Genomic DNA, 10,818 nt, shown 5'->3' with positions numbered 1-10,818 from the left:
TTTCTAGAGACTAAACTTAACTAATAAATTATACTCTTTTCTAAAGAAACTTCTCATCCAATTTTCTCTCTAGCATTTTCAGCAAAGCCCGGTGAGATCCTTCTTTCGTGAACTAAACTCACTGTCCGTTTACTTCCCAGGTGGAGGATTGCAGAGTGGCTTTATCCCCCAAATATGCTTGAGCCCACCATTGATGTGCCCCCATCCTCTTGCTTTCTTTTCCTGTTACCTTTTTCTCTCTGAAGTTTTCACAATCCTTCATTAGCATTCAATTCAGACTGGTGAGAAGGAGACCCATTGTGAACTATACAATACTTAATTTTCTTGTAAACCATCTATCTAGACATTTGTTGTCTGCCAGAACACTTGTTTTTCATCTTTCCTGGTGACAAATCCCTAAACACAGACTTTAAAACATATTTTTCAGTGTATATACATAACTCCTTATGAATAGGGTGACCATTTTTAATGGGACAGTCCCATATTTAAGCCCTATTGCAGATGTAGTGCCTTTTTTTAAAAAACCAGGCAAATTGTCCCATATTTTCTGCTCCCCCTGCTGGTCAGTCAGTGGTCAGTCAGTGCTGCCCCAGCTGCGTATTGTTTGTGGCTGGCGAGTGAATGCGGACAGGCGGTGGCTCGTCAGTGAGAGCACGTGGTGGCCTCAGGCCGGGTGGAAAGGCAGGAAGATGACATGTCAGGTAGGACAAGAGGCAGCCCCGTGTGTGAGGGGCTAGAGGTGTGTGTCACCCCTCGCCATGTGAAACCTTAAGCAGAGGTTCTCAATTGGGATCTGCAAGCGCTTTCAGGGGGATCACTGGGCACCGATGCTGAAACCCAAAGCCTGAGCCCCAGCGCCCTCCATGGGGCTGCAACCCCGATCCCCGGCACCCTTGTGGGGCAGAAGCTGGATACATGGGACTGAAGTCCTGATCCCTGGCACCCGCTTTGGGTGTGGGGAGGTTGAAGCCAGAGGCGCGGGGAGGCTGAAGCCCCTGATTCCCGATGCCCGCTCCAGAGCTGAAGCTGCAGCCATGGGGGGCTGAAGCCCCAATTCCCAGTGCCTGCTGCAGGCCTGAAGCTGGAACCATGGCAGGGTGGTGGTGGTGGTCTGAAGCCCTGATTCCCAGCACCTGCCGTGGGGTTGAAGCCGGAGCTACATGGGGGCGGGGAGGGAGGGTTAAAAAGCCTGATTCCCAGCACCCGCCGCAGTGCAAAAACCAGAGCCGTGGGGAGGACTGAAGCCCTGATTCCTAGCGCCCACTGTGGGATGGAATTCCTGAGTCCTAATGACCTCCGTGAGGCTGAAGGCAGGAGCCACAGGGCTGAATCTTGGATCTCCGGTGCTCTCCATGAGGCAGAAGCCCCCAGAGCCCACGGACAGAGTTGGGGGGCACTGGGAATGTTGACACCCCAAACTGCAGTGCATGTGAAGGGGTATCCTGGGGGAAGCTCCACAACCCCCACACCTCCTTCTCTCTCTGCCCTCTGGCCAGTTAGGAGGTGGGAAGCTGGAGCCAGGCAGTGAGGGGCAACCATAGTGATCCCTCCTCTCCTGCTGGCTGCTCCTCAGCTCCCAGCTCCCTTTTCTCATGCAGCCGGTAAGAGACATAGGGGTGGGGCTGGCAGAGCCCTCAGGGAACAGGGACCGCACCCTGAGCTACTCCCCTGCCTGCACACAGCCTCCAGTAGGGTGACCAGACAGCAAGTGTGAAAAATTGGGATGGGGGGGGGGTAATAGGCACCTATATAAGACAAAGCTCCAAATATCGGGACTGTCCCTATAAAATCGGGACATCTGGTCACCCTAGCCCCCAGCTACCTCCTCCCTGCATCCTGAGCTACCCCCTGCCCATACACAGCCCCTAGCTACTCCTCTGCCCGCACACAGCCCCCAGCTTACCCCCTCCCTGCACCCTGAACTACCCCCTGCCCATACACAGCCCCTAGCTACCCCCTCCCTGCACTCTGAGCTGTTGTCAAACTTTTTGAGCTGAACCCCCGCCCCCACACCTTTGAGTTATAATATTTGGTTGTGCCTACCTCCTGTCACAACCAAGACAGGCTGGGTGGCCTCCTGAGGTGAGTCAGGGGGTGAAGGTGGCATTCCCTCCCTGGACTCGCCATGTGGAGTTGGCTTGAGCCCTGCTGCCCCCTGCCCCCCAAAATAGAAGTCATACTATGCCTATGCCTGAGGGTTGCCCCCCCACCCCCGACACCTGAGGCCTCCCTTTCTCTGCTGGGCTCTGGAGTTTTTATAGCATGTTGGGGGGAGGGGGGAATACTGCATAGTTCTGATTGATTGCTGTTGAATACAAGCAATTTTTCAAGGTGTTCCATATTCAGCATAAGGAAATATGGTCACCCTACTAATGCATCATCCATACATGCATTTTGCAATGATATTGATGATCAGTGTGACACCAGCTTTTATCTGAGACATCACTTGACATTTTTGGTGAACTAGAATGTATGTACATGACCCATAAAATCCCTGTAACCCCTATACAGTCCCTTTGTGCCCATTGCCAGTTGGCATTAAGAGGTTCCTGGGTCACAGTAGTTGATTGGTTCCAAAATTAGTTGGAGAGGCTTATTTACACAAAATAAAACTTGTTCAGTGACATAGTGAGCAAAGATTTATTTTGGACCAGAATGGAAGAGCACATATTTCACCTCTCAAAAAAACCTCAGGCATCTTGAGAGCACAGTTGTGTATGTGCTAAAGTTGGTGGTGAACTAAGTTTCCTCTAAGCTGCATGGCTGCGCAGCCACCTATTAAGTGCTGCACAGGCTCTCAGGCTGGTGAGATGCCTCTTCCCATCAGCCCCAGACCAGCCACAAATTGGGGAGAGGCGCCCCAGCCCAGACCTGCTGCGGCTGGGGGAGAGGCGCCCCTCCCCCGGCCCCAACCTAGCCCTGTTCAGAAATGCTGTGGCTGGGGGAGAGGTGCCTGTCCCATGGCCCCAGGCCCGGAGCTGCCGTGGCAGGGACAGGTGCCTCCCCTGCCTCCCAGCCCAGGTGCTGCTGTGAGGAGAGACAGCTGGGGGGAGTCCTCTCTCCCCTCTGTAGCTCCAGGATAGCCTGCACCTCAAACCCCTCAACCCCAGCTCCAGCCCAGAGCCCCCCCAACCCTCTGCCTCAGCCCTGTGCCCCTCATCCCTGGCCCCATCCCAGAGCCTGCACCCCAGCCAGACCCCTCACCCCCCATACCCCAGCCCTGAGCCCCCTCGACACTGCAAACCCCTCGGCCCCCACCCCTGCCACATGAATTTTGTTATGTGCACCAATATGGAGGTGATGTGGACACATCACCTCCATATTGGTGCATATAAAATTCATTCCACACGTGCGTGGGAAAAATTAGAGGGAATACTGCTGGTAAAGTGAGTGAAATCAGGCTTTGTTCTCCAAAGTGAATGTATTTAGTGGCTTCTGTCTAGTACCCATTTGTTCATGTGACTGCTTATGACTTCTGCTGAGAGACACCCAAATGGACTAAAATATTAGGGAGGTTGTAGGTCTGCATTATTAGATAAAAGTGAAGAAAATGTCCTATTGCCTAGTCACACCTGCCTAACTGAAGCAAATGGCGTATGGCTGCTTATGAAACAAAGGCTTAAAGATCTTCCCCTTCAAAAAGTTGCTGTATCTGATTTTTCATTAAAAAAAGCTCTGGATAAATATGTATATGCTAAAATTAATATTGGCTAGTAGGTTTTTTGTATTGTAGACTGAATGCTGTGCTGATCAAACCCATTTTCAGTTTAGTCTAGTTCCAACAGCAGAGGGCAGCAAGTTACCAAACAGATCAGAGAAGGCTAAGAAGCCGGAGCTGTGGGGAGGAGGGGAAGAAACCATGAAGCATTCACCAAAGTCAACCTCAAAGCTTAACCAGTGTAATGTGGCAAGTACCGCTACACTCGTTCCTTCTCCACAATGATTTTTTTTCTTCCTTTTACACTCTGGGTTGCAGAGAATGATAACTTCACATGATGACTGGTGTCAAACACTGATAGATTAATGTCGCATGAGAATGGAGTTTAGAGCTAAATTACAGTGCTTTATAGCCTGCTAAATTATAGCTTTCTTTTGTTGAGGATTTAATTTTGTTTTACACTAGAAAAGATTATTTAAAATCAATCATTCCCAATGTAGAGCCAGATTAAATATTAACTAGAGAGAAACAGGGTAGAATGAAATCTGAAATGTAGGAGTGATTTGCTGTTAAATGTAAAGCTATGGTACATCCAGGTTCTTGCTTTGCTTTCAGTTCTGAACATAATCTCTAGCCAGATTTTACAGTGTTCCTGGCATGTGATGTCTATTGACTGACAGATTAGGTTGCCGCTCTTCTCAAAGTGCTACGCAGCAGATCATATCATCTCATTTTGGATCAGTGTGGCTGTTTGAGCTCTCTACTTTTTCTTCTGCCATTTGCATATGTTAACTATTCAGTACTCTGTGGCTAAGTGAAAAATAGACACTAGAACCAAGACAAGTAACATCTTTATTTTGATTTTCTTTCAGGTATGACATCAGTGGCTGGCTCTCCAAGCCACTACAGGGGCTATGTCATACTGCTTTAAAAAAAGAAGAGGGGAAAATTGCAGAAGTTCACAGGGTGACTGGTAGTTCTGGCCATTTTTGTTATGATAAAGAGTGCATCAAATAAAATATGGTGCCTCAAGTTCATCCTTTTAAAAAATAGTAGATTGGCTTATCTTGACTCTGTGGAAGTTGATTTCAAGCAGCATGTGAGAGGATGTGATGCTGACTGCCAGAGGTGGAAGTGCTGGGGCAAAGGAGGACTTTAGAGAGTGAGCACATCTAACGTACTTTCTCAAACTATTCTAGTAACTTGATTTTTAACCCACCATAAAATCCTATTTGTCTGACACAATGTGTAGCATATGGTTGGCCATCTTGGCCAAAATGGATAGGTTGCTTGGGATGTATATAGGTCTGTGGGAGGACTTGCTATAATACTTTCACTTCCCTTAGCATTAATGACTTTCTTCTCCTAAAGAGAAGTGAGAACTAAGGGCTGGTGTATATGGGGAAGATGACCAGAATAAGCTATTCTGCTTCATGAATTAAGCAAAACTGGAAAAAGGCACTCTTATTTTGGAATAAGAGTGTCCACACAGACAGCTATTCTGCAATAGCTATTCTAGTCAGTTTCCCCAGGTAGACAAACTCTAAGTGCAGGAAAAGGGTATATGTGACTCTGCAGATGGGAATTGCTATTTTGCCACACATGCATTGCTGAATGATGTCAGCAACAGTGACTTGTCATTACATTTTGATCCTTGATATTTTAGTATTCAGAGCTTTGCAAATTTTACATTAGAAAAATTAATGATGTGTTCCTGCACTAGCAGAAATGCTAGCATAAACAGGATTCAGGAGTTTTTACCACTGCTGTGAAAAGCTGCGCTAAGCAACTTTAGATCACAGTGGTAAAAATGCCTGAACTCTGTCTATACTAGCACTTTCACCACTGCTGGAAATTGATCCAAAATTTTCTAGTGTAGATGCACACCGGAGACCAAAATATAGGGTGCAGCAGATTGCCCTGAAGCTTCCTCACTCTGGGTAGACCAGGAAGGAAAGAGTGTTTTTCTTTTCTATCTTGTACCTTCAAAAACTTATGTATTCATATAAAAATGAATTACTAACAGCTGTCTAGATTAGAACATCTAAACTTCCAGTACACCTTACCTTGTTTCACAAGTTATAAGGAAGTGCAAATACTTAGCTTTCAATTAATATAGGAATGTAAGGCATGGTTAATATGTTTAATGTTTGAAATTCTGGGCTATCTAGTCCTGTTACATGCACTAGTCTAACAATGGGGCAGGAAACTCATCTCAGTTTGTCACATTCTTATGTAAGGGAGTGGGATTTGCCTTTCTGAGAAAAGTGGGAGCTTCATCCGATAGAACAGGGGATTCCCTTGTGCCTCTGCACTGATTGGGATGATTTAGTTCAGGTTGGTCCTGCTTTAAGCTGGGGGTTGGACTAGATGACCACCTGAGGTCTCTTCCAACCCTAATCTTCTATGATTCTACAATTGCTGACCACTCTTCCTCCTTCCAGCCTGTGGCTGGACTGATAGGGGCTACTCTGTTGATGGCTGGCCCTAAAGCTCCCGCTGCCAATGATGTGATGGAGACAGGATGAGTAAGTGAACACTAGCAGAGGCAGCATTATCTAACTTGAAAAAGTTCCACATGGGGTGTATTTATGGGGAAGGAAATGATCTCCTCCCTGACCCACTTCCTCCATATTTACATTTCAATTTGTAAAAAGAAAAGGAGTGCATTGAATGCATCCGATGAAGTGAGCTGTAGTTCACGAAAGCATTATGCTCAAATAAATTTGTAGTCTCTAAGGTGCCACAAATACTCCTCTTCTTTTTGCGAATACAGACTAACACGGCTGCTACTCTGAAACATTTCAATTTGTGTTCTTGGAAAAAGGAAGGAAAGATGCCACTGAGGTAGCACTGCCCTCTTCTGTGTCTTCCAGGCAGGGAGGGAACCACTGAGTCACTGGACCCTGCAAAGCGGTATACCTAGCCTTCTCACATCATTCAGTAAAGCATACGTGACTAAGCCACTGACCAGCACACGCCCGAATGCTGCTTTGGTCCTAGAAGCTTGGTTTTGCTTTCTACTAAGATCTAAATCTGACTTCCTTCTGATCTCCTTGTGGAACTCTTGCTGCTTTTGTATGGTAAGACTTGAAGGGTTAAAGGGTGAATCTAGTCTGTGAAGTGACTGTGAAGTGATTGTGGGGCTGTATGTCTGTCTCCATGATCTCAGATCAAGTTTGCTCAGTTATGGATGTAACTGGTTTGGACACAGAGACCACCTTGGGACTGTCACCTGATGTACTGAAATTACCTCTGAGCCTGTTTTCCCTTCCAGCTTGGGACTTCAGAACCTTGTCTTGTTGAGCCAGACATGCTAGGCTGCTGCAACACAGATCCAGGCTTTAACTGAAAATAGCTCAGCAGGTTACCTGTCTCCAGCTCCCAATGGGATCCAAATCCCAAATAAATCTGTTTTACTCTGTATAAAGCTTATACAGGGTAAATCCATGAAGTGTCCACCCTCTATATCACAGATAGAGAGATATGCACAGCTGTTTGCTTCCCCAGTATTAATCACTTACTCTGGGTTTATTTATAAACAACAGTGATTTTATTAAGTATAAAAAGTAGGATTTAAGTGGTTTCAAGTAATAACAGACAAAATAAAGGAAGTCACCAAGCAAAATAAAACAAAACACGCAAATCTAAGCCTAATACATTAAGAAACTGATTACAGGTAATATCTCACCCTCAAAGATGTTCCAATAAGCTTCTTTCACAGACTAGACTCCTTTCTAGTCTAGGCCCAATCCTTTCCCCTGGTATGTCCTCTGTTAGTTCTAGAAGACATCTCAGGTGGTAAGCAGGGGTTTTCTCATGACTCCTCCCCCTTTGTCCTGCTCCACCCCCTTTTATAGCTTTGGCACAAGGCATGAGTCTTTTGTCTCTCTGGGATGGATTTCATTATCAGGTGACATGGTCACATGTCTCTGTAAGACCCCTAGTCTCCATTTCCCATGGGCTGGCCCACATGTACACAGGAGGGCTTTCAAGTAACTAAGGCCATTTACAACTGGCTGTTTCTGGAGCACCCTTAATGGCCTCCAGTTAATATGTTTACATCAGTGATACACATTTATATCTTATCCTCCTAACTCCAGATATAGAACTAATACATAGTAGATTACAAGCTTTCTAATGACAAAGGGTATTTAGTGTAAATCATATTCCAGTTATGTCATATTCATAAGCATATTTTCATAAAGCATATGGAGTGCAACGTCACAATGGAGTCCAAGCATATTTTTCCCAACTGCAAACTCATCTTGGATTTTTTGCTGCTTGTACATTGTCAATCAATTTAAAAAAAACAGTTTTGGTGGTAAAATTATACCATCAGTGGTGGTCCATGCGTTCCCATTGCCTTCAGTAGGTGTACCAAGGTGTTAAAGTAGAAAGGAAGTAAACAACTATAATGATGCACAAGAAATGATAGAACCCATTTCATGCTCTCAGGTGTGCTGGTTTTGCAGCGCTGATGGGAGTGAAAAGCAGTACATTATTATTAAATGATTGACAGCTGATTACTCATTTGGTTAGGGGCTACACAAACACATGGGAAGATACAATCCCTGCTGCAAAGTAATAATCTAAAAAAAGACAAAAGGCAGGAAAAGAGTGAAGGAAATTTTTTTTCACTCAAGCCAGCAGACGTGACTGAATACACACGGAGCAGCAATAAGCATTTTTCAGAGTAGAAATGCACTTTAAATAGGGAGGTAAAGAATTAATGACTTCTTTAAACCTTGCCCTTCAGCTCCATTGGACTGTAGTTTTTCCCAATGGCAAACCCCTCAGAAGAAAGAATGATTGATCCATGAGTTGTTGGAAGATCCAGAAGCAAAACTGAACACACAGAGCATTTTCTCCTCTGTAAACATTGAGATTTGTTTTATTAATGGGGGAAAAAACATTGACAATAAAATAGGCGTAACAGGGTCAGTCTAGCTCAGGCATGGGCAAACTTTTTGGCCTGAGAGCCACATCGGGGTTGCAAAACTGTATGGAGGCTGGGTAGGAAGGCTGTGCCTCCCCAAATAGCCTGGCCGGCCCCCTATACCCCCTCCCACTTCCTTCCCCCAAACTGCCCCCATCAGAACCCCTGACCATGCACCCCCCCGCTCCTTGCCCCCTGACCACCCGCTCGTGGAACGCCCCACTCCTAACTGCCTCCTGGGACCCCACCTCCATCCAACCGCACCTGCTCCCTGTCTCCTGACTGCCCTGACCCCTATCAGGCCCCCCAGGACTCCCACACCTATCCAGCTGCCCCCTGCTCCCTGCCCCCTTACCATGCCTCTCAGAGTATCAGGAGCTCGCAGCCACGCTGCCCGACTGCCCGGCCAGAACTAGCCACACCGCTGCATTGCCTGGCAGGAACGGTGGGCCAGAGCAGGGGAAGCACAGCGAGATGAGACTACAGGGAAGGTGGGACAGCAGGGGAGCAGCCGGGGATTAGCCTCCCAGGCCGGGAGTTCAAGGGCCAAGCAGGACGATCCCGGGGGCCAGATGTGGAGATTCAATCACAGGACAAGATGGCCACTGAGGTCCATGTTCAGGCTGCATTGGTTAAGCAAGTGTTTATAACTGATCATAGATTGAAATCACTGGAGCAGTTAGCCCAGATTTAGAAAACTTTGAATATTGGGGATCCCTGAAAGCTCTGAAACTGGAGACATTTGTAGTTCCACTCTAGATAGGCATAGAAGTATTAGTACATGTTCAGCAAAGAGGCTTGGAGCAAGGAAAAAGCACTGTTGGATGTATGAACAAAGAGAGAATTCTGTCTGCAGCCAGGGAAAAAAAGACACTCTGAAGTTGCTGGCATTTCTCGAGCTCAGTTTAGACAGTTAAATAAGTTTTTCTTGAAGAGGGAATTAAGGTACCTTATCCCTGTTCCTCGTAAAGCTCCAGATAAACTGACAAGTCCCTGATCTTGTAAAGACTTACACACTTGCTTAACTTTACATATGAAATTCTTTGCAGGATCAGGGACTTACTGTAACTCTTTAATTCTAGGGACTTGGACTCCCATTTAGTAAACGGACAAGATAAAAAAGAACAAGGTAGCAAATAAGGATCCTGAGACATTCAGCCAGGAGGGAGAACAGTATCAGAACTCTAACTTAAAATCAAGCCATTATTTAGGTCTAGTTTTAACTTAGCTAATGAACTACTTCTTGTTAAATTTGTTTGTATGGGAATATGGTTTAGAGAATGATTCATTTTAAAATACATCTGGCACCTGTGATTAGAAGTGTTTACAGCTTTGGAAAAATGGTGGAACTTTGGTTTCTTTTTAATAAAGATATATCTCTTAATAATATTACTATAATATGACTCCATTAAATCATTTGATCCTGAGTAGAAGTATTTATAAATAATCTCCTTTCCTATAGTGATGGGCAGCAATATAGGCTTATTGTTGGACTGTAAAGTGACGAGTTTTATCATGCATTGTAATAACAGTTATGCTATTTTCCTCTAAAAGATAGCTCAAAGTGAAAAATGTTAGATACAAAGGTTAATTACAGAAATATTAATGTGCTTACATTGCCTATACAGCATACATCAGTCAGTAGTAAATAAAATATGTGATGTAGATAAGTTGAAGACCAACTTTGATTTTTTTTTTCATTTGGATGGTTCAAAACATGCAAATGCTGGTGAATATATTTAATATCGTTTTGACAGAAAAAGCCTCTCCCCCTCTATAGTAATTCAACATTGCTAAGTTTTGGTCAAATTTACTTTGGATCAGAATTAATATGGGAAAAATAGGAGATGGTAGTTTCCCAACTCTGCCTATATCACAACTTGGCCCCCTCATGATGCCAAGGTAAGATAATACAGTAGATGTGCAGATCTTCATAATGATTGTTCCTCTTTCTTGCAGGCTTGGATCTCAGTAGTAAAGTAGTTACCAATACTGACATTAAAACGATCAGTGTTTGGTTTCTGAGTGAGCATCCTATTGAGGTATGAGGGATTTCAGGTTCCAGAAAAATTGTTCCAGGCTGTCTGCAGACTCTGGCAGATATCACTGCATCAAGTAACACTTGGATCATATTTTGAAGGTTTTCTTTACAACCATAAGGACTAGAAAACATAATGTTTTTACATGAAAGCTGAGATTCTAGACCACAAGGTAAGTGGCC

Source organism: Dermochelys coriacea, chromosome 9 (genome assembly GCF_009764565.3).
Source record: "Dermochelys coriacea isolate rDerCor1 chromosome 9, rDerCor1.pri.v4, whole genome shotgun sequence".
Classification (NCBI taxonomy): domain Eukaryota; kingdom Metazoa; phylum Chordata; order Testudines; family Dermochelyidae; genus Dermochelys; species Dermochelys coriacea.
This window is presented reverse-complemented; position numbering follows the sequence as displayed.